The sequence below is a fragment of the Triturus cristatus genome, chromosome 1_2, assembly GCF_964204655.1.
Source record: "Triturus cristatus chromosome 1_2, aTriCri1.1, whole genome shotgun sequence".
NCBI classification, from domain to species: Eukaryota; Metazoa; Chordata; class Amphibia; order Caudata; family Salamandridae; genus Triturus; species Triturus cristatus.
In genome coordinates this window covers 217,858,725-217,884,219 of record NC_140580.1, presented here as the reverse complement: position 1 = coordinate 217,884,219, position 25,495 = coordinate 217,858,725, and positions in this window count along the sequence as shown.

Genomic DNA, 25,495 nt, shown 5'->3' with positions numbered 1-25,495 from the left:
GTCCAAAGTTTCATTGGCTTCGCCAACTTTTACAGGCGGTTTATAGATGGATTTTCAGGATTGGTGGCCCCAATCACACAGCTACTGAGGAAGTCCAAGGAGTTTGTCTGGTCCCCTGAAGCGAACACAGCCTTTGAGGCCCTGAAAAGCGCCTTTGGTAAGGCGCTGGTGTTGGCTCACCCCGATCCGGATCTCCCCTACGTGGTGGAAGCGGACGCATCGGATGTGGCGCTGGGGGCTATCTTGTCCCAACGCAACCACGACACAGGGGTGCTTCATCCCGTTGCGTACATGTCCCGCAAACTCAACGACGCCGAACGCAACTACCATATTGCGGAGAAGGAGCTTCTCGCAATCAAGGACGCCTTCACCGAATGGAGGCATTGGTTGATGGGGGCAAGACATGTGGTATCGGTGTACACGGACCATCGGAACCTACAGTTCATGACGGCCACAAGACACCTTTCTCCCAGACAGCTGCGGTGGATGATCTTCTTTGCGGGGTTCAACTTCCGCATCACATATCGGCCGGGGACAGAAAACCGGAAGGCGGGCGCCCTGTCCCGTCAATCTGCAGTTACGGAACCATTGCCTGCGACCGAGCATTCCATCATTTCCCCGAGGATGGTATTGGGGGTTATCCAACCGGATACTTTCCTGAGGGGAATAAAGAGAGGGATCAGGTCATTCGCATGGTGGAGGTGGCTCCTCAGTCACAGAGAATGGCAGCTGAAGGACGGGATACCCCTGAAGGGCAGGTGCCTATTGATACCCACGCCTAGGCTAAGGAAACAAGCATTCATCTGGTGCCATGACTCTCCATGCGCAGGTCATTTGGGCTTTGAAAAAACGGTGGCTAGCATGGGACGGCATTTCTGGTGGCCAACCATGAGAGTGGATGTCAGGAGGTGGGGACAGGAGTGTCCTACGTGTGCTACCATGAAGGCCGACCATGGCCGAACCCAAGGGCTCTTACATCCACTTCCGACCCCGGATAGACCATGGGATAGCATATCTCTGGACTTCGTGGTGGGCCTACCGGTAGACCAGGGGATGACGGCAATACTGGTGGTGGTGGATTACTTGACGAAAATGGGGCACTTCATCCCCTGCAAGAGAGTCCCTACGGCCGGGGAATTGGCGTCACTACTCCTAAAGAATGTGGTACGACTGCATGGATTACCTGGGCTGATCGTGTCGGACCGGGGGTCGCAGTTTACTGCGCAATTCTGGAAGACTTGGTGCACTGCGCTGCATGTTAAGACCGCCCTGTCCACCAGCTACCACCCTCAAACGGACGGCCAAACCGAGCGCCTGAACCAAACGCTCAAACAGTATCTGCGATGTTTTGTGGACCAGGGCAGGGAAGAATGGGTCGACTTGCTATGGGTTGCAGAGATAGCCTATAACAACGCCACTCACAGCTCCACACAGTCATCTCCGTTCTATAGCAACTATGGCCAACATCCCAGGTTCTTGCCATTTCTACATCCGTTCAGAGAGGACAGGATTCCCGCCACAGCGGACAGGGTGGCACACATTAAAGACACCTTGATGCGCTCAAGGGCTGTCCTAATAGAGGCCAAGAGAAGATACAAGGCTGCGGCAGACAGGAAGAGAAGGCCCGGGCCACTGTACCGCACTGGAGACTACGTCTGGATATCCACAAGAAACATGAGGTTTCGAAAGAACAGTGTGTTCCATCCCAAGTACATGGGCCCCTATCGAATTACCAAGTGTATGGGTCCCGTGAACGTGAAGGTGTGCTTGCCCCAGTCATTGCGGATACACCCTGTCTTTCATGTATCATTGCTCAAACCAGCACCCTCCAAGCCGTCTGGGACACCCAGGCCGGTGTGCGTGGAGTCGGAGGTGGAGTATGAAGTGTCGGGCATACGGGCGTCCAAATGGCGCAGGGGGAAGCTGTGGTACCTGGTTGCGTGGAAAGGCTATGGCCCGGAGGAGCAGTCATGGGAACCGGCTGAAGGGGTTCATGCTCCGCGCTTGGTCTCCTTGTTCCATCGGCATTTTCCTGCCAGCGCTGGACCCGTGGGGAGCCGCTGAGAGGGAGGATGTACTGTCAAGAATTCCTGTCATGCGAGGGGAGGAAAACGGTAACCAGCGAAAACGGACTACATCTCCCAGGATGCTTAGCGGTTGAGAGGTTATGTAAACAGGAGAGCTGTTACATAACTCAAGGAAAACACGCCCTTATGTAAACAGGAGAGCTGTTACATAACTCAAGGAAAACACGCCCTTATGTAAACAGGAGAGCTGTTACATAACTCAAGGAAACCCGCCCTTATGTAAACAGGAGAGCTGTTACATAACTCAAGGAAAACACGCCCTTATGTAAACAGGAGAGCTGTTACATAACTCAAGGAAAACACGCCCTTATGTAAACAGGAGAGCTGTTACATAACTCAAGGAAAACACGCCCTATAAAGGGAGGAACCGGGAGGTACAACGCTGTCGGATATTGTGTTTACACCGACGTATCTGCTTAGTGAAGAGCAGTGTTCCGGAGTGGTGCTCCAGTAAGGCAAGAACGGAGGTAGGTCGAGTCGTTACTCCCTGGGCCGTGTCTTGCCCCATCGTCACCTGTGAAGGACCCGGAAGCTCTACCGGATAACCATTGAGCTTCGCTTTTTGACTCGGCTGAGTCAAAGCGCAGTGGCGCTTTCGCTGGTTGGAGTCGTAACTCCCAGCCCGACCAGAGATACAGGGACTGCCAGCTGTAACGCACACCAGGAGGTGTTTGCCGCGTTACAGACTCGGAAGTCCACGGGATCGATCGAGCGGCTGCTCTCGGTTCAGTCTTCTTTGCTTGTGATTGGGGTATCGGTGACGCATCACCAGGAGGTGACTCCGCGTCCCGGTGCAGTCTGAGGAAGAGGTTGAGCGGCTGCTCCCTTCAGGTAGAGACCCCGGCTGGGTGTTTCCCTGACTCCTCGATTCTCCCCAACACTCTTCGTGCCCCTCACAGCCTACCGATTGGCATTGTCGGCCATTTCATTTCTGCCCTCTGTTGGCATACGCCGGGATCGGCGTATATGCAGAGGACGGTTAGGACCATCCGTGCTGTGGGCTGGTAACGTACTTAGCCTGGAGGATTCCAGTGACTTTAACCTTTGTTTATTCCTTGTATTATTTTTGCCTTCATTAAAATAACTAAACCTTCACAAGTGGTTGCGTTCTCATTATCGTGTCTGTTAAACGATCCTGAGACGTTCAGGGCGTTACATCCTGTGAGAAAGATCTTCATCCTCACCACACCACTTGCACCTTGGGCCTGCATCTTGGTGAGATGCTCAAGGTCCTCTTGCGACTCCAGTGCCTCCAGCATGTGGGTCCTCTTGAGGGTCTTCCTTGATCTCAGCAGGCTCCCCTGATTGCTCGGGCCTGCTCTGACTCCACTGCTTGTGGTGAGTCACCTAGATCTTGCTGGTCCCGACACTACTTCTTTTTTACTTTCCATGTTGGTTGAGGTTGGTAAGGCTTGTTGATGCTGAAGAACCAGAACCTTTTGGGCCTGGCGGCGCAGGGTATGCCTTAATCTCCGGGGGTTCTCCTGCTCAGCTACACAGAGACACGGGACACTCTGTTAGGCGTTAGAAGATTGGATTTATTAGCTGCAGCTAGTACAGTTATCCCAGAAGTACACGAGGTAGGTTCTCAGGAGACTGCCACTTCACTCCGTGGCGCACAATCTTATATAGTACATATGTGAAATATACATTAACCAAATACACACCCAAGACATACAAGAAAGAGCCAATAAGAAAAGTTGGAAAACAGAAAAGAACCAATAGAAAAGGTTTGAAAACAAAGTATTAGATGACTCGAAGAAGCCTCTCCTCCGACGAACTAATTAATTAACAGATCTGCAACCAACTTGCAGGTGGCGAGATACGTTTGTGTGTTTTGGAGGACAGTTGTGAAACGAGGGAATGCCAGCAGAGGACAGCGAAGGCCAGACGATAAGATAAAGTCAGAAGAGAATAGTGCGAACCAACAGATAGTTGAGACGGGGATAAGGAAAACCAGACAGGGATTAGTGTACTCGGCCAGTCCTAACGCCAGTTTTGTAAATAGAGGCAGAAGGCTTATTTCGACACGAAGCTGCAGGAAAAGCAGAATAGACTTTGTTCGCCGTGCTGCCTGAGTGAGGGCAACACAAAATGGCGGCGGAGCACACAATGGCGGGTCGATTCAATCACGATCGAGAATTGAATTTTCTCACACCCTCCTTTTGCCAGAACTCAGGCAAGATAGACACATGTTAATCTGAGTCAATGTCGATGGCCATGAGGTCATCGAGCTGTTGCTGTAGCATCATTCTAATATTCTCTGTTCTGTGTGATTTGGGTTTAGGGATGCACATAGTAGCACAAAGGTCGCAGATGGCGGGACCACAGTGCATACAAAGGCAACAAGAGAAAATGATGGTCAAAACTACTCCAAGGAATGTCAATGCTTTCCAACCCCATTTGGACAGTAGTCCCCAAAACCACTCCAATAATGACCAATCTCCTTCGTCCTGATGAATCGAGATTATATGTAACTTAGAAATAGCTTGGTATACTGTCGGAGCGTCATCAGGTATGAAAATACAGCAACTTGACCCGATAAATTTGCACACTTCACCACGATCCGTAAGAACAAAATCTAAGGCAACTCGGTTTTGTAAGGTCATAAGACGATCCGCCTGTAGTTCTGCCGTGATATTACTTAAGGCTCCTACAGTGATGTCTATAGTGGTTTCTACGACACGAACCAGTTACCTTATATTTCTGCTGTTGGCCATTGGACCCCAAAAAGGAAGAAATCCTTTGAGGAAATCTCCTCCCTCTTGTCCTGCTGTGTCTTTAGAATCAATAATCCCTCTGCCATATCTGTTTCGATGATAGTTTGCATAAGCGGTGTATGTAGGGGGAAGAAGGAAAGCTATATAACAGGTACCAGAAAAACCATTTGGCAACCACGTGTAAGCCCTATTGTGGCAGATGAAATACGTGCCTTGAGATGGCACTAGAGGCGGCGAGTTCTGAGAGGAGTAGACGTATGTGTGGGAACAGTTGTTTCTTTGTATGGTGTCAGAAGTCTGACCATTTATTTGCAGACAGAAATTTCCCTGATGAGGAATAGTCCAAATCGGTGGAGATTTTCTTTGTTTAACCTTATCACTAAGGCTAGTGACATAATGGGTGACGTTCCAGTTTGTGTACGCTTTCCTTTCGTCAACGGAAATCTTACTATTTTCCATGATTTTAGCCATAGCTACCATTCCCATGAACTATGACTAAAATCCGGACCACCAATATGTGAACTAACGGATCGTCTGAATTTGCTTTGATAGGCATTGGAGAAGATAACAAAATAAGCCCAAGCAGAACCCTCATAAGAAAACGGAAGAACTAAATATGGCATTCCTTTTTCTGTGGTATGTGGCATAAGTCCACATACCCAACAGTCAGTTGTATTGATCACTAATTGGTGTTGATGTAATACCTGGACAAAGGAATTGTTATAATATTCAGTTCTTCTAATGAGTTCATGTTGAGGAAGGGTATGAAATAGATGTGGAGAGACAGTAGAAGAAGACGAAGAGGTAGAAGGAGAGACAACTTTTTGCTGCAGAGCATAAATAATCCAACTTATAAATGCCAAAAGGATACACAATAATATAACAATACATAAGGTTATACTAAAATGAAAATACATTAATCTACAGGATTCTTAATTCATTTCATCCTTTCTCTCTCTTTTGCCTAGTGTAGTTTCCATCTTTCTAAATGGATGCTCACGGCAATCTTCCTCGATCACTTAATTATGATTATCTGCTGTCCTATGACACTGCAAGTCCTGCAGGCCTATTGCCACTACTCAGGTCACAATGAAGACTCCTACCGTGACCCTGCAACCGGGATAGAATACTACACAGGAGAGAGAAGGATCTTAAGTGTTCTTTGGTCTAGGTCTTAGATTATAGTGTTCTTTATCAGGTACAGTTTGGTCTCGGAACAATGTTCGCGGATTTGTCGTATTCAAGCGACGATGTGGTGTTATCGCTTTCTGAAGAATGTCGTCGTCCTCTTTCTCAGACAATGTTCCATTCAGGCGTGCACCGCTAAAAGGTACGAATCGTGGAACCTTCTCATTCTCAGAGTCACCAATGCCCCTACGCACCCATTGATCGAAGGGTAGAGGCAAAGGCACTTTCTTACAATGCACGCCGTGAATCCAATTTTTCTTTCCTTCGACTTTGACTGCTGTTCCCGTCACCAAAAGTACCAAACGAGGCTCCCTCCACCTGGGCTCCAAATTTTTCGTCCTTTGGAAATTCTTTATACAGACCCAGTCACCTGGTCGGATGGAATGACCTGGGTCTGTGGAAGCCTCCGGTAAAGCACTCTGAACCTGTTGATGGAGAACACGCAATTTAGTTGTAAGTTCATGCAAGTAGTCAATCAACATTGGATATGGCAAGTCTGAGTATTTCTTAGAGCGAGCGACTCCCCATATATTAGCTGGGCGCCCAAAGACCACTTCGTAGGGGCTAAGTCTCAAACGAGAGTGCACAGCAGTTCTGGTGGACAGGAGAGCCAGTGGTAAAGCATCGGGCCAATTAAGTCCTGTACTAGCCTGCACTTTCGCTAGTTTTAGCTTCAAAGTTCCGTTGTAGCATTCCACTAAACCTGCTGACTGTGGATGGTTTGCCGCATGGAACTTTTGCTTGATACCAAGACCCGCACAAACTTTTTGCATGACTTGGCACACAAATTCGCTCCCATTGTCACTCCAGACAATGCGCGGCAAACCAAACCTGGGGAAAAATTCTTTCAATAGAATTTTGGCTGTGGATAAGGCTGTATTATCTTTTAGAGGGTATGCTTCTATCCACCTAGAGAAGGCGCATACTACCACCAGAACATATTTGAGATTGTTGCATCGTTCCATGTGAATGTAATCGATCTGCAACACCTCAAATGGATATGTCGGAGGAGCAAAGTGACCCGCTGGAGTTGGGGTTCATCAAACAAACAATACAATGTTTCACTACATTGTCTGCGCATTTTGGGATTCCTTCATTTTGCCACACTGGAGCCAGAAGCTTGCAGCGTCTTTCGCTGTCTTTTTCGCTACTTCATCTGCAAATGCATTTCCTCGGCCAACATCATCTGTAATCTTTTTGTGCGCACTACACTTTACTATTGCTATTTGGGTGGGCAGAGCAAGTGACTCAAGAAGATCAGTCACCAACTGACCATGTTGTATTTTAGTGCCATGTGAAGTAAGGAATCCCCTCTCTTTCCAAAGACGCCCAAAATTGAACGCTACACCAAACGCGTATTGACTTTCGGTGTACACTTTCACTCTTTTTCCTTTTGACAACACACATACTCTCGTTAAAGCTATCAGTTCCGCTGCTTGAGCCGAATTGTGTCTGATGCGTGCTGTTTCCACAACTGTATGTAAAGTAGTTACAGCATAGGCTGAAACAGTATCTCCATTAGGCATTTTAAAGCAAGAACCATCTACCCATAGAATTCCATCCGGAGTCTCTAGCGGCGTATCTTTCAAGTCAATTCTTCCTTTTGTCTCTTCCTCAGTACGGAGGAAACAATCATGTTGCTCTTCAGCACCTTTCTCCTCTGGAAGGGGCAACAGAGTAGCTGGATTTAGGGTATTACATCGTTTGATGTGTACGTGACTAGCCAAAAGCGTCAGCTCGTATCCAGTTAAACGAGCACTTGTAAGATGCTGTGTTTTTGTTCTGTTTAGTAAAGTATCCACTGCATGTGGTACCTTGACAATGAGAGTATTATCTAGCACTACTCCAGCAGACTGTCGAATAGAAATTGCTGCTGCTGCTGTCGCTTTGAGACAACTAGGCAATGCTTTAGCTACGGGATCTAACGTAGCCGAAAAATAGGCACATGGCCGCTGTTTGTCTCCAAATTGCTGTGTCAAAACTGACAATGCACAACCCTCTCTCTCATGGACATAGAGCGTAAAAAGTTTATTGTAATCAGGAGTACCTAGTACAGGAGCGGAACACAGAGCAGTACGTAAATCAGTAAAACTCCTTTGGCACTCGTCAGTCCAAGGAAGGGGCTGAGGCGTATCTTTCAAAGTGAGTGCCAACAAAGGCTTGGCCAACAGAGAGAAGTTAGGGATCCACTGCCTACAATAGGAAGTAATACCCAGAAAGGCACGTACCTCCCTGTCAGAGTTCCCCCCCACGACTTACCGTCAGCTGGGTGGGATGTTCCTGCAGAGGCGACAAGAACCACCACCCCGTTCCCCATCTTGCCCTAGTCGAGGTGTAGCTCCGTCTAGGATAAGGGGGTACCCGGGGTAGAAGCCAGATACGCGCACGGTCTAGATGGCGCTGGACACACGCTGTGAGGGAAAGAAGGGAACACCATTAGCGTTCTGCCCGTTCCTTCTCCTTCCTCTGTCCTGTGTCGTGCGTATGAGACCCTGGTTTACCTGGTGCGAGGGTGTGCGAGCAACTGGCCTCCGTTGTCTATTCCAGCGCTCCTGCGCAAATGAGACAGAGCCAATCCTGCTGGGTCAATGTGTGAACCAAAAGTACGTAAACCAAAACCAGCGCTCCTGCGCAAATAATAAAGTGCCCAACTCCGCTGGGTCGATGTGTGAACCAAAATGATATAAAACAAAACCAGCGCTCCTGCACAAATTATAAAGCTCCCAATCCTGCTGGGTCAATGTGTGAACCAAAATAACGTAAACAAAAACCAGCGCTCCTGCGCAAATAATAAAGAGGGCAAGAACCCCCGTTCCACTGCACTCCTTCTAGTGTGCCGTGGAAGCAATGTGTTACGGGTTGAAACGGCAAAGACCGCCGTTCTTCTATCCTTGAAGCGCCTTTAGATAAAGACAGTACCTGAACCGTAGTTGTCCGCAGCCGCGTCCTTCCGTCGGTGGTTACTCGTCTTCTCCGGAGTGGCGTCTCTCCTTCCAGGGCGTTGACCTGAATTCAAAGCGGTCAGTAGCCGGAGTTCCCGGCTCTTGTGCGCGACCAACCGGAAGTGAGTCTTTCGGCCTTCCGTTGTCGTCCCGCAAGAGCTAGACCGCTGACCCTCCTCCTCGAGTAGCGGGCGGCGGAACCATGACAGCACCCACCACCAAACAGGACCCCCCACCTGGCAGCCGGCGGATCACACCGGGGTGGCAGGCCGAGGACAGCCAGGATGACCCAAGTGAAAGGCTCGAACCAGCCGGGAGGCGTGGCGGACATGCGACAGAGGCTCCCACGACCTTTCCTCCGGACCATAACCCCTCCAGTCCACCAGGTAGAAGAGCCGGCCCCGGGTTCTACGGGACATAAGAATGGCCCGGACCTCGTACTCGACGTGGTCACCACGAAGAACCGGAGGAGGAGGAGCGGAAGTAACACAGTCCGGGTGAGCAGCCCGCAGGAGAGAAACGTGAAAAACCGGATGGCACTTCATGTGAGGTGGCAGTGATACCTTCATGGCAACACGGTTGATTACTTTGGCAATGACATAGGGCCCCACAAACCGGGGCAACAGTTTCTTGGAACCATGAGCGTCAATGTGCTGTAGGGATACCCATACCCTGTCACCCTCCTTGAACTGGGGCTCGGCTCGTCTGTGCCGGTCCGCGAATAGTTTGTATGTTTCTTTAGCTTTTGCCAGTTCAAACCTGGCTTGTTGCCACAGGTCGCGAAGGAACCCATGATACGCCTGAACAGTGGGCAAAGGACTGGCGAAAGGGTCCTCCCAAGGGGCCGTTCGGGGATGCCGTCCATGGAGACAAAAGAACGGAGACATGCCGATTGCGGAATGTCTGCTGTTATTATAGGCGAATTCCACCAGCCAAAGGACGTCAGACCAGTCGTTCTCCACGGACAGGAGTAAACAGCGAAGGTACTGCTCCATGGTCTGGTTGGTCCTCTCGGCCTGTCCATCGGTTTGCGGGTGGTACGCCGTGGATAAGCGCACTTCCATGTGCAGGATGCGGCACACCTCATTCCAAAATTTGGACACGAACTGGGAGCCCCTATCTGTGATTACCACCGACGGAATGCCATGTAAACGTATCACGTTGCGTAGGACAATCCCAGCCAAGGCAGCCGCCGAGGGTAGTTTCTCCAACGGGACGAAATGGGCCATCTTGGAGAGATGGTCCACGATGGTGAGGATGGTGGTGAATCCTGTCTTTGTTCTGGGTAGTTCTACCACAAAGTCCATGGATATGGTATGCCAAGGGTACGGAGGCACAGGAATAGGTTGCAACAACCCCACCGAGGGTTGAGAAGATCCTTTTCCCTGAGCGCAGACTGCACACCGTGCGATATAGGCGTGTACATCGGTGTCGAGGGTGGGCCACCAGAAATGTCGTGACAGCAAGTCTTTCGTCTTCGGACGGCCAGGGTGAATGGCCAGAGGGTGGTCATGACACATGTACAGGGCTCTTTGTTGGAGGTTCGGTAGAGGCAGGAAGTACCGGTCCCCCTGGTTGAGAAACCCATCAGTAGCGGTGAGCCCTTTATGCTCCCCTATCCATGACGAGGCGGCCTTCTGTTGTAGGTCTTCGCGCAGCTGGGATAAGAAACCCGAAGACAGGACCAGTCCCAGAAAACAACGGTTCGGGATGATCGGGGTAGGAATGTCAGCAGGCGTGGTTTCTTCGGATTCTGTGAGTCGTGACAGGGCATCCGCTTTGGCGTTGTTTTTACCACGTCGGTAGGTGATGTGAAACTCATACTCGTTAAAGAACAAGGTCCACCGTAGCTGCCGGGCGGTCAGGGCCCTCGCTGAACGGAGGAACTGGAGGTTCCTGTGGTCCGTGAATATGGTTATGGGATGTCTCGCGTCATTGAGGTGGTGGCGCCATTCCTCGAATGCGGCCTTTATGGCTAGTAATTCACGGTCGGAAACCGTGTAGTTCCGCTCAGCCGGCTGGAGTTTCCTTGAGAAGAACGCCACAGGATGCAGCAAGCCCGTATTGGTATCTCTTTGGGACAGCACCCCACCCAGGGCGTCTTGGGAGGCGTCGGTCTCCACTATGAACGGCCGTTCTGGGTTCGGATGTAACAGGATGGGGGCCGTAGAGAACCGAGTCTTCAAGGCTCGGAAGGCTTGTTCTGCGTCGTGATCAGAGGCAACGGGTACCTGTTTTTTACTGTGATGGCATTCATCGCTCTAAAGTCGATGCACGTTCTTAAGTCTCCTTCCTTCTTTGCCACGAAAAAGAGGGGAGACGACACCGGCGATCTTGAATGGCGGATGAACCCATTGCGTAGGTACTCGTCCAGATACATACGGAGGTGTTCGTTCTCTTTTTCCGTGAGCGAGTAGATGCGGCTACAGGGCAGCTTCGAGCCAGGAATCAAGTCTATTCTGCAATCGAAGCTGCGAAGCGGGGGTAAGGTGTTTGCTCCTTTCTTGTCGAACACCGCGGCTAGGTCCAAATACTCCTCAGGTATCGTTTCATGTACGGATAGGACCGTATTGGTAAGGGGCAATACGTGAGCTTGTATACCTGATGAGCCGGGAGTACACGACCGGGGGTAACAGTGAGATAAACAACTCTCCGAATCCAAGTGCACCATCCTGGACACCCAGTCGATCCATGGGTTATGGGCTGCCAACCATGGAAGACCCAGTATCAGGCGGAATTGGGGTGCGTCGATGGCATCAAAGGTAATGGATTCTGTGTGGCTGTTCTGGAACGACATCTCGAGAAGTTCGGTTTGGAAACGGATGAGCCCGGAGGTAAGGTCCGTCCCGTCCACAGCCTTCACAGCCTCCGGCGTCTTCTTTGGTACCCCTGTCATCCCTAGACTAGCCATGTACTGGTTATCGATAAAATTGCCTGTAGCTCCAGAATCGATAAGGGCTGTCACCTGCCATCCGTGGCCTGATCGTGTTTGTAGGGTGACCTCAACTCCGAAATGACGGCAACCGACGCCGTTGCCTGGGGTTGGTATCCTGATGGATGATGAACCCAGTAGCCAGTCCCCTCCGTTTACTGGGTTTCTTCGTTTCCCGACCAGTCTCCTCTAGATATCGGAAGCGCAAAGGGTCTCTTGGGCCTCGGTTTTGAGGGTTTCACGGGGCACTTCCGTACGAAGTGACCGCTTTTGCCGCAATACAGGCATTGGTTCTGTCGCCGTCTCTTCTCTCGTTCCTCCTTGGTCAGGGCTCCCCGAATCCCTCCAATCTGCATTGGTTCAGGTGTATCAGGGTTGCATACCGCCTCGTTGGTGTTCTTCTCCCTTTGTGGCAGTACTCGGGGGTCCCCGCCTCTGAGTCGATCCGTCTTTTGTTCTTGTAGCCTAAAGTTCAGTTTCACTACCAAATCGATAAACGAGCCGATGTCGTCTGGCGGGTCCGGGATCTGGGACAGGAGATCCTTCATGTCGTCCCGCACACCCCTATAGAACACCGATACCTTCTTGGACTCTGGCCATTGGGCGTCTATTACCAGTCTGTTGAAGGTGGTGACATAGTGGAGCAGGTCCGCGGTCCCCTGTTTCAGTCCGAGGAGTTCGTTATCCGCAGCTTGTACGAAGGTGTGGCGGCCGAACATCCGACGCATGGTGTCTCTAAAGGCAGGTAAGTTGTATAACACCGGGTCATCGTTCTCTACCAAAGGTATGGACCACAGCGATGCATCGCCTCCCATATAAGAGAGGATAAAGGCAACCTTAGAAGCATCATCAGGGAAGGCGGTAGCACGGGCCATGAAATGCAACTGGCACTGGTGCATGAAAACGCTGTACTTCGTGCTATCACCAGAAAAGCATTCAGGAGGGGCCAGTTGTACGGTATGCGGGGCTATCACCTGGATGGAGGTGTCGTGCGAAGGAGCAGAGGGAGACCCACCGGGTTGAAACATGGCGGGTCGTAACAGGCCTTCCCGCATTACTCTCGACGTGGGGTACTGTCCCCAAGGTCCGTTACCGGGATCCGCCACTTGCGTCTGCAAGGCGGTGATGTCCTGCCGTAGACTGCGGTTTTCCGCTTGCATAGTCGTCAGGATGGCTGCGATGTCTTGGAGCGTGATTTCAGGGTCACCCATGTCGCCCGGGCAGGAGGTATTGCGTGGGCTTTGAATTCTGTCAGAGTTCCCCCCCACGACTTACCGTCAGCTGGGTGGGATGTTCCTGCAGAGGCGACAAGAACCACCCCGTTCCCCACCTTGCCCTAGTCGAGGTGTAGCTCCGTCTAGGATAAGGGGGTACCCGGGGTAGAAGCCAGATAGGCGCACGGTCTAGATGGCGCTGGACACATGCTGTGAGGGAAAGAAGGGAACACCATTAGCGTTCTGCCCGTTCCTTCTCCTTCCTCTGTCCTGTGTCGTGCGTATGAGACCCTGGTTTACCTGGTGCGAGGGTGTGCGAGCAACTGGCCTCCGTTGTCTATTCCAGCGCTCCTGCGCAAATGAGACAGAGCCCAATCCTGCTGGGTCAATGTGTGAACCAAAAGTACGTAAACCAAAACCAGCGCTCCTGCGCAAATAATAAAGCGCCCAACTCCGCTGGGTCGATGTGTGAACCAAAATGATATAGAACAAAACCAGCGCTCCTGCGCAAATTATAAAGCTCCCAATCCTGCTGGGTCAATGTGTGAACCAAAATAACGTAAACAAAAACCAGCGCTCCTGCGCAAATAATAAAGAGGGCAAGAACCCCCATTCCACTGCACTCCTTCTAGTGTGCCGTGGAAGCAATGTGTTACGGGTTGAAACGGCAAAGACCGCCGTTCTTCTATCCTTGAAGCGCCTTTAGATAAAGACAGTACCTGAACTGTAGTTGTCCGCAGCCGCGTCCTTCCGTGGGCGGTTACTCGTCTTCTCCGGAGTGGCGTCTCTCCTTCCAGGGCGTTGACCTGAATTCAAAGCGGTCAGTAGCCGGAGTTCCCAGCTCTTGTGCGCGACCAACCGGAAGTGAGTCTTTCGGCCTTCCGTTGTCGTCCCGCAAGAGCTAGGCCGCTGACCCTCCTCCTCGAGTAGCGGGCGGCGGAACCATGACACTCCCTTTGTGTGGATGGCACAGACATTTGCGTGATCGCCTGAATTCGTTCTGGGGTTAATTGTCGTCCCTCCTTTGATAGGAGATGACCCAAATAGGTAACCTCTCGACGGACATATTGTAGTTTGGAAGGTGAAACCTTATGATTCAGATTAAACAAATGGCGTAACAATGCAACAGTCACATTTTTGCAAATATCTTCTGATTCAGCAGCGATTAACAAGTCATCCATGTATTGTAGAAGAGCAGCACCAGACGGCAAATGGAAAGTATCAAGATGACATTTTAAGGCTTGGCTGTAAATAGAAGGACTTTCACAATAGCCCTGAGGGGCGCGCTTGAACCGGAAGCTTCGGCCTCCAAGAGAGAAGCCAAAAATATCCCTACTCTCTTCTGCAATGGGAATACTTAAGAAAGCATTCTTTAGATTGATAACAGAAAACCAAGTCGCTGTGGAAGGTATCATTGTCAACAGAGCAGTGATATCTGGGACAACAGGAAATTGTGGTACAACAATTTTGTTTACCTCCCGAAGATCAATTACGAAACGATATACAGGTGGCTGAGAAGGATCAGTGCGTTTAAGAACAGGAAGAATAGGACTATTGCATGTGTTTCCTCTTGTTTCTTCAACCACACCCTTCTGAATCAAATCATGAATGATTTCCAAAAGCGCTTTTTCACCTTCAGTGGAAATTGTATACTGCGGAATACGCGGCAATTCAGCATTAGGCTTGAGAGTGACAACATAAGGTGGAATCTCAAGACAGCCCACATCATTCGGACCCGTGGCCCAAAGCGTTGCCGGAAGAGAAAGCAATTCAGGTGGAAACTGATCTTGGGACAAATACATTGGAGAAATCAGTTTCTGTCCTAAAGTAAGATGTACACCAGAAGGAGAACAATATATCGTAGCATGCATTCTTTTCAATAAGTCCAAACCCAACAGATTCTCACCGCAACCATTCGTCAAAAGAAGTGGAGCTTCCAAATCATAAGGGCCAATTGAAATAGGCAAAGGGCAAGAAACCGGGTTACGAACAGGGGCGCCAGAAAATCATACAGATACATTTGTTAAGCCAGACAAAGGTGCCCCAGGGAGTTTAGAATGGATGATAGAACTTCTCATCGCCCCAGTATCTAGAAGAAATGGCTCTAAAACACCCATTGTAGTGACATTAACATAAGGTCCATTCTGATCTACTGGAACCGACACTACTCCCTCACTTTGTCCATGGCTGTCCTAGTTAGCATGAAGACTTTCATTCTCGCTTTCAATATAATGGTCTTCATTGTAGTACTGTGTAGACCTAACATTTTGCTGATCAAAGTAATTCATGGAATTGGGAGGAGGAAGGGCACGCTGTTCTTGAGTCAACACACCTCGACCTCTACCTCTATTTGCTGACTGGAGACCAGCACGACCTCGTGGAGCAGATAATACTCATCTGCGCTGCAATAAAACCGGACAACTATTCTTAAAATGACCTTCTTCTCTACAATAGGCACATTGATTAGGTCCTAACAAAGGTCGCGGAATGTATGGCTCAGGTTTTTGATACAACCTCTGAAACTGCGGAGGCTGTTGAAACTGAGACTGAGCATAGCGAGGAGGATAAGCTTGTTGCAAGAGAACCTTAGTTTTTAATTCTTTCGTCTTTTTCTCTTGCTTTTCTCTTTCTTCTTTATCTCTGTTTTCATAATATTGTGCAGTAGCCAATATCTGGGCAGAAGAAGAAACATCCCATGAACTTTCAGAATCTTTCAATTTGTGTGACAGCTTGGGAAGCAAATTAAATACAAATGTGTCCACAAATAATCGCTGTCCGCCCTCTGTAGCCATATCTTGACCACTGTGATCAATAAATGTCTCCCCGAAACGAGTAAAGAAATCAGAGACACTTTCATCTTTCTTTTGTTTGCATGCCGCTAATTTATCCCAATTAACTCTCAATGCGGGCATCATCGTTTTCATTAATGTAATAATCCTACCAGGGAGTTCTGAAATCAGAGCATCAGGCTTCGCACCACCCACTTGGTCTCTATCTGCGGCAGTTATAGTATCCCAATCAGCACCTAATTCCTGTGCGTGATTCTCCTTACGAATCCTAGCCCATAATGTCTGTGGGACTACATTTCCCATCAACATATCGATATCAGCTAGATTCATGATGCAAGCGTCAACTGTCTGTGATAATTCTTTATAATTACCCGCAGGGTTTTTAAGAGGATCCGGTAGAGTCTGTTTAAGGGCTAAAACTTCAGATCTTTTCCAGGGGACATGTACCCATATACGTTGAAAATGAGCGGGAATAACTGGATTATTACCTTGAGCTGCAACCTCTTCCTTCCATACTGGAGGAACCTCTCTCATGGGATAATTTTTCAGTGTCAGTCTAACCGACGGATCGGAATCAAGGAAAGTCTGAGAGGACAATAAGTTTCTAAAGGAAATAAGTGTCCTTACAGCGTTTTCAACTTTGGAACCCACAATAAGTCCTTTATCAAAGTCAGCCTGAACATCTAACAGACCCTGTGGAACCGAATTCAAATTCACATCCTCCCATTCTTTAATAAGAGTATCACACATTACATCGAAAACATATCTTTGCGTAGGCGCATTCCATTGTGAGAAGGTAGGCATAATATCGGGCACACTGTATCGGGGACCCTTTTTGATCCATTTTCGTGCGAGAGATTAAAAATGTTCTCGTTCTTCGGCAGCTGGGAATTGACTACGAGATTGTCTTCGAGAAAAAGCCGGAGATACATTAAAAGCTTCAAAGAAAGGAGATAGAATACCAGAGACAGTGTCCGTGAGTCGCCTACGCAGACGGAGAATTGGACATGAGGATAGGAGACAAGGTATTAGGTGAACTAACAGAAGGAGAACCGGTAATTGCAGGAGGTGCAGAAGGCAAAGGAGATCGAAGATCAGGAGATGAGGGCAAAGAAGTCGAAGTTAATGGTAAAACTGGCAGAGGCGGTAATACTGGAGGAGTCAAATGCGGAAGAGCCGGAACAGGCGGAGGTACCGCTGGCGGTTGAACAGGCTGTAACAACTGGGGTGCATTGGCACCTTGTGCATAAGGCGGAGGCAATCTCAATAAATGAGACATTAGGGGATCTTCTTCTAAATCTTTCTTGTTATCGGAAGGGGAAACAGGCAACACCGGATAGCATTTATCTTTCGCCATATGATGCTGTCTCTCTGAAATTTCTGTCGCATTATCAATTTCATCATCTTTAAATTGTTGGGCAGCCTGTATAATTGTCATACCCTGTGCTTTCCTATCTCGTTTTGTTTGCTTAATTTCTTTCTGTTTGGCTTCCTTACGCCAAAGGCGGAAGGAGTCAAACATTGCCAGCCGGGCTTTTCTTTTAAATAAAACTGCTTCTAAATTATCTAGCACATCAGGCTCAAAACTACCATTTCCTGGCCATTTTAAAACACCATCTTTCTTCGTGTATCGGGTCCATGCCTCGTTAAAGGCAATGGGGCCAATACCATGTTTTGAATAGAGCTCATATGTGGGAGTTCCAACCGAAGGAATCGGACAAGAGTCCTCAAGCCGGGAGTCCCTATTACAACCAAAGCAACAAAGTTTTCCAAACTTAGTCAGGCCAGGCATCTCGTGATTTCACCGGACTGTTCACAAACTTCAAGGGGGTAAAACTCAGTTTAAGCAGCACAAATGCACTTACCCCTCGGCTTCAGCTATTGCAATAGTCGAATCTAAGGACCAAAGGAACAAAGGAACTAAGGAACAAAGGACCAAAATTGTGGGAGCGACCCACCAAATACTTAACTAAGGATGTCTTCTCACGCCAACAGAGGCTCGTCTATCATCTCGCCTTACCATACATCACCAAAGGAAGGGCCAAGGCAGGGCGGCAGTCAGGGCAGCAGTCGTCAGTAGCCGTCAGGAAGGAGTAACCACGCTGAAAAAGACCTTCGGACCCCTTTCGACATACAGGGGTCGCTTGACGTGGCTCGCGAATCCTCCAGAATTTTCTTGCGGGGTTCCTCACGACCTTCTGGCAGAACCGGTACCACTGAAGCCGCCCCATGTTGGGCGCCAGTTGAAGAACCAGAACCTTTTGGGCCTGGCGGCGCAGGGTACGCCTTAATCTCCGGGGTTCTCCTGCTCAGCTACACAGAGACACGGGACACTCTGTTAGGCGTTAGAAGATCGGATTTATTAGCTGCAGCTAGTACAGTTATCCCAGAAGTACACGAGGTAGGTTCTCAGGAGACTGCCACTTCACTCCATGGCGCACAATCTTATATAGTACATATGTGAAATATACATTAACCAAATACACACCCAAGACATACAAGAAAGAGCCAATAAGAAAAGTTGGAAAACAGAACAGAACTAATAGAAAAGATTTGAAAACAAAGTATTAGATGACTCGAAGAAGCCTCTCCTCTGACTGTGTTTGTCACCCCTTCCACAAACTAATTCATTAACAGATCTGCAACCAACTTGCAGGTGGCGAGATACGTTTGTGTGTTTTGGAGGACAGTTGTGAAACGAGAGAATGCTAGCAGAGGACAGCGAAGGCCAGACGATAAGATAAAGTCAGAAGAGAATAGTGTGAACCAACAGATAGTTGAGACGGGGATTAGGAAAACCAGACAGGGATTATTGTACTCGGCCAGTCCTAACGCCAGTTTTGTAAATAGAGGCAGAAGGCTTATTTCGACACGAAGCTGCAGGAAAAGCAGAATAGACTTTGTTCGCCGTGCTGCCTGAGTGAGGGCAACACAAAATGGCGGCGGAGCACAAAATGGCGGGTCGATTCGATCACGATCGAGAATCGAATTTTCTCAATGCTCCCAATGGGCACCAATCCCTCAACTCTCGACAGCCGGCATGGGACAGCTCATAAATAGCTCCTGGTGTTCCACAGCATTGCCTGGTCCAAACAGCTGCTGCTCCAAGGTCACCATCAGCTCTCCTGCAACACCTGACATCGGTGGGCATTAGTCTTCCGTGCCTCCTGGTCACTCCTGAGTGGGATAGACTCTGTTCCTTTGGCTTGCAGGTACTTCTCCTCCTGAATCTACTTTCAGGTTCCACCAGAAACTTTCACCTTCTCCAGCAGCGGCATCTTTCTCAAGTCCTCCATTGGGTTCGACGTCGGTTTCCGATGCCACTTTACACCTATGCACCTGGCTTCCCTGGTGTAGGTATCCTGGTTCCTAGGGTATCCACAGGTGGGATGGCACTTCAACCTTCTGTCTTCCACGGGGTTTCTTCAAGGACCACTGGGATGGGTCCCTCTTCTTTAAAATTGCAACCGCCACTTACCCATTGACTTAAATTGAGCACACTTTTGTGTTCCCACACTACACACGGCTCCGTGGGGTTCCTGGGTCTTACCTCAGGTGGTTCCTTGGGTCCCCAGCACTTCTAAGTCTTCTGAGTATAGTCTTGACTTGAGTTGCGGTTCGCATAGCACTTTTTAGTATATGATTTGCCCCCCCCCAGTGACCACTGTGTATTTGTACTAGTTACCTGTTTTATCTGCAAAGTATTATGTATATCTCCGGGTAGGAGATATTTGTATGTGTTAGTGAGTGTCTTACAATAAATACATATTTATAAAATTCACTGTGTGGTTATTTTTCACTTACGCTATACCTATAAGATTACTTTCTGGTAAAACAAGCTGCTTTACACTTTTTCTGGACTAACCCTGAAGGCTGCTCTCCTCAGCTACCACTTAAAGAGCTCTCTAAGGTTGTCTAAGACCATTAAAATCACCATAAGGGTTGTCTTGATTAGTGCAGGGTGCCCACTTACATAAGTGTGCTCCATATACTAAGCCAGCTTCTCACAAATGTGCACTGCTCCAATCTCCAAAGACACTGAAAAATTTACAGTCCATTTTAGGATTCCTAAATTTTGCCAGAACATACATTTTGGATTACGCAGAAAAAGTAAAACCTTTCTACGACTTAATAAGACCTGATTTTTCAGTTCGACATTGGACAAAGGAACTCTCAGAAATTCTTTGTTCCCTACAAGCTGACATGATTGCTTCTAAACATTTACACACACGTGTAAACACCACCAATTTGGTGATCCGTGTAATCACGGGTCAATCCGGATGCACTCACCTCACCTTCAATGAATGCAAAACTGTACCCATTGCATTCAAATCCCATTTTTACACAAATGCTAAAATGCGTTTTGCATCTACAGAAAAAATACTAACAGCAGTACAGCTGCTGTAGTGAGAGAATGCGTTACAACAAACAAATGATGGACGGAATGCTGACAATGCAGACATTCTCCCCCAGTCAAGAGATCTGGGTTAAATCCATCGTTCTTTTGCCCACTACGCCACCCCAGTTCAGACATGGCCATATGCAAATCAGTCTTGACCCTGTGCCTCATAGGAGCAGTCCAGTCCGAACTGCCAAGCCATGTCTTCCCTGGACCGGAATCAAGCATCCTAGGACCGGTTTCTGGCTATCAGCCGTCATCAGCCAGGATAGCTTGACTCCAGTGGCGTAGTGAGCACGGGACCCACGTCTGGGCATACCCATCTCACTTAGGGCGAAAAGCGTTACAACAAACAAATGATGGACGGAATGCTGACAATGCAGACATTCTCCCCCAGTCAAGAGATCTGGGTTAAATCCATCGTTCTTTTGCCCACTACGCCACCCCAGTTCAGACATGGCCATATGCAAATCAGTCTTGACCCTTTGCCTCATGGGAACAGTCCAGTCCGAACTGCCAAGCCATGTCTTCCCTGGACCGGAATCAAGCATCCTAGGACCGGTTTCTGTCTATCAGCCGTCATCAGCCAGGATAGCTTGACTCCAGTGGCGTAGTGAGCACGGGACCCACGTCTGGGCATACCCATCCCACTTAGGGCGAAAAGCGTTACAACAAACAAATGATGGACGGAACGCTGACAATGCAGACATTCTCCCCCAGTCAAAAGATCTGGGTTAAATCCATCGTTCTTTTGCCCACTACGCCACCCCAATTCAAACCTGGCCATATGCAAATCCGTCTTGACCCTGTGCCTCATGGGAACAGTCCAGTCCGACAACCAAAGGAAATGATGGACGGAGTGTTGAACATTGCAAGCACTCACCCCCAGTCAACTGATCTGGGTTTAATCCATCACCGTTCTTTAGCCCACTCTGCCACCCCAGCTCAGACATGGCCATATGCAAATCAGTCTGACCCTGTGCCTCATGGGAACAGTCCAGCCTGAACTGCCAAGCCATGTCTTCCCTGGACCGGAAACAAGCTTCCTAGGACCGGTTTCTGGCATTTCAGCCGTCTTCAGCCAGGCTTGCTTGAATACAGTGGCAAAGTGAGCAAGGGACTCACGTCTGAGCATACCCTGCCAACTTATGGCGAACAAAGCAACAACCAAAGGAAATGATGGACGGAGTGTTGAACATTGCAAGCACTCACCCCCAGTCAACTGATCTGGGTTTAATCCATCACCGTTCTTTAGCCCACTCTGCCACCCCAGCTCAGACATGGCCATATGCAAATCAGTCTGACCCTGTGCCTCATGGGAACAGTCCAGCCTGAACTGCCAAGCCATGTCTTCCCTGGACCGGAAACAAGCTTCCTAGGACCGGTTTCTGGCATTTCAGCCGTCTTCAGCCAGGCTTGCTTGAATACAGTGGCAAAGTGAGCAAGGGACTCACGTCTGAGCATACCCTGCCAACTTATGGCGAACAAAGCAACAACCAAAGGAAATGATGGACGGAGTGTTGAACATTGCAAGCACTCACCCCCAGTCAACTGATCTGGGTTTAATCCATCACCGTTCTTTAGCCCACTCTGCCACCCCAGCTCAGACATGGCCATATGCAAATCAGTCTGACCCTGTGCCTCATGGGAACAGTCCAGCCTGAATTGCCAAGCCATGTCTTCCCTGGACCGGAAACAAGCTTCCTGGGACCGGTTTCTGGCATTTCAGCCGTCTTCAGCCAGGCTTGCTTGAATACAGTGGCAAAGTGAGCAAGGGACTCACGTCTGAGCATACCCTGCCAACTTATGGCGAACAAAGCAACAACCAAAGGAAATGATGGACGGAGTGTTGAACCTTGCAAGCACTCACCCCCAGTCAACTGATCTGGGTTTAATCCATCACCGTTCTTTAGCCCACTCTGCCACCCCAGCTCAGACATGGCCATATGCAAATCAGTCTGACCCTGTGCCTCATGGGAACAGTCCAGCCTGAACTGCCAAGCCATGTCTTCCCTGGACCGGAAACAAGCTTCCTAGCACCGGTTTCTGGCATTTCAGCCGTCTTCAGCCAGGCTTGCTTGAATACAGTGGCAAAGTGAGCAAGAGACTCACGTCTGAGCATACCCTGCCAACTTATGGCGAACAAAGCAACAACCAAAGGAAATGATGGACGGAGTGTTGAACATTGCAAGCACTCACCCCCAGTCAACTGATCTGGGTTTAATCCATCACCGTTCTTTAGCCCACTCTGCCACCCCAGCTCAGACATGGCCATATGCAAATCAGTCTGACCCTGTGCCTCATGGGAACAGTCCAGCCTGAACTGCCAAGCCATGTCTTCCCTGGACCGGAAACAAGCTTCCTAGGACCGGTTTCTGGCATTTTAGCCGTCTTCATCCAGGCTTGCTTGAATACAGTGGCAAAGTGAGCAAGGGACTCACGTCTGAGCATACCCTGCCAACTTATGGCGAACAAAGCAACAACCAAAGGAAATGATGGACGGAGTGTTGAACATTGCAAGCACTCACCCCCAGTCAACTGATCTGGGTTTAATCCATCACCGTTCTTTAGCCCACTCTGCCACCCCAGCTCAGACATGGCCATATGCAAATCAGTCTGACCCTGTGCCTCATGGGAACAGTCCAGCCTGAACTGCCAAGCCATATCTTCCCTGGACCGGAAACAAGCTTCCTAGGACCGGTTTCTGGCACTGGGGTGGCAGAGTGGGCTAAAGAATGGTGATGGATTAAACCCAGAAGACATGGCTTGGCAGTTCGGGCTGGACTGTTCCCATGAGCCACAGGGTCAGACTGATTTGCATATGGCCATGTCTGAACTGGGGTGGCAGAGTGGGCTAAAGAATGGTGATGGATTAAACCCAGATCAGTTGACTGGGGGTGAGTGCTTGCAATGTTCAACACTCCGTCCATCATTTCCTTTGGTTTTTGCTTTGTTCGCCATAAGTTGGCAGGGTATGCTCAGACGTGAGTCCCTTGCTCACTTTGCCACTGGATTCAAGCAAGCCTGGCTGAAGACGGCTGAAATGCCAGAAACCGGTCCTAGGAAGCTTGTTTCCGGTCCAGGGAAGACATGGCTTGGCAGTTCGGGCTGGACTGTTCCCATGAGCCACAGGGTCAGACTGATTTGCACATGGCCATGTCTGAACTGGGGTGGCAGAGTGGGCAAAAGAACGATGGATTTAACCCAGATCTCTTGACTGGGGGAGAATGTCTCCACAATCTTTTCTCTGACCAGGTCTCTGATCTTTGGGACCAAGGCAAGTCTTGCTGGAACAGCTTTCACTCCCCCAGTGATGGTGCGTTTTACTTGGACGTTTCTTTTTAATGCCCAAAATTCATTGAGTTACTGTAGAGCAGCCAAACGATCATTGTTGTCAAATGTTTTTTCATCCGCCACTGTACTGCCACATTTGAGGTCGGGTACCCATATTCTAGTTTCAAACAGAACCTAATATGGAGTACGGCCTCCTAGCGAACTTCTTGGCATGTTATTAAGTGCCCTATGGACCCCATTTAGGTGATTGACCCAACTGCCACCCGAACCTAATACCCTCGCTCTTAAGGATTGCAAGTCCCAGTTTTTCCTCTCCACAATCGAATTTCCCTCGGGATGACATGAAGAGGAGTACCGCAAGACCACACCCAAACTTCCCATATCTTCTTTGTAAGCTCGAGAGCTAAACTCAGGGCCACTGTCAGAAAGTAATGAGCCAATTATGTATGTCCCTATGAAGACTCGCAAATCCTTTATAACAGTTTGAGAATCAGCAGAGTGCTGCGGCCAAACCCACAGGAATCTAGAGCATGAATAAACTGCCACCAAGATATACTTGTAAGCCCTGCCAGATTGTAACGGTCTGCAGTGTTACAAATAGACACATGCCAGAGGTCTGTCTGGTATCAGTAATGGTGTCTGTGGTGGACGTGCTATGGTGGGACCCTTCATCTGCTGACAGATGTCACACCTAAGGACAAAGCCCTTGGTCCGCTTGGTAAGACCTGGCCACCAATAATGTCCATCAATTGTATGTCTTTTGCTTTCCGCCCGAAGTGTGCCAGGTATGCCCAGACATGGGTCCTGGGCTCACTGTGCCACTGGAATCAAGCTATGCTGGCTGAAGAGGGGTGAAACCCCGAAACCGGTCCTACGAGGCTTGTTTCCGGTCCAGGGAGGACCTGGCTTGGCAGTTCGGGCTGGACTGTTCCCATGAGGCACAGGGTCAAGACTTGCTTTGCAAATGGCCAGGTCTAAACTGGGGTGGCATGGTGAGAAAAAGAATGATGGATTTAAACAAGATCTCTTGACTGGGGGTGAATGTTTTGATTTCTTCTGCATTCCGTCCATCAATTGTGTGTCTTTTGCTTTCCACCAATAACGTTGTTTCAGTAATGAAACTGCCACAGTAATACCTGTGTGTGCTGAACCCAGACCCTCGTGTGCAGCTAGTATTAAACCTAATCTGCGATCCATGTTTGGTATTACTCTATCCCCACTCCTGGATTACGGTATGTTTTGCGCATCTAACTTGTAGGAGTACTTGAATGGAAAACCTTTAGGCAAGGCTGAATTGTTATTACGTGTAGCGTTAATAGCTACCATTATTTGTCCGTCTAGTCTCATGCTGGAACGAGTGATTGCAGCAACGGCAGCAGTTCTCACTGTTGCCTTGGTGGCTTCGTCAGCCAACGAATTCCCTTCAATGTGCACGCCAACACGCTGATGACTCAGCATATGAATCACAAGAGCCCACGGCAAGCCTTTTTTCATCTCTGCCGCTTGTTCCCAAAGCATCTTATGATTTATTGTGCAACCGTTGGAATCTATCAACTCATTCTGGCCCCAATAGTGTAGATATTGTTGTATGACTGGACACAGTAACATTAATCACGCACAATTAGTGTGGGGATTTCCTGATCTGTATTTTTTAGTGCCAGTATTAGGGCTTTTAGTTCTGCCAGCTGTGCCGTGCAATCTCCTAGAGACTGTGTCTGCATTTTGCTAGGACGAAACTTGCCGTCCTGCATATGTCCCTTTACAATCACACATTTGGCGCTGTATTGCTGTTTACTTCCTACGGCAGGCTGTGCAGATCCGTCAGTGTAAATAATGTATTCCTACTGATCCAGAGGCATTATTTCATTAGGGAGAGGATATTCTTCTTTGTACTGCAGGAATCCTTGCATATTTTAAATAGAATCAAATT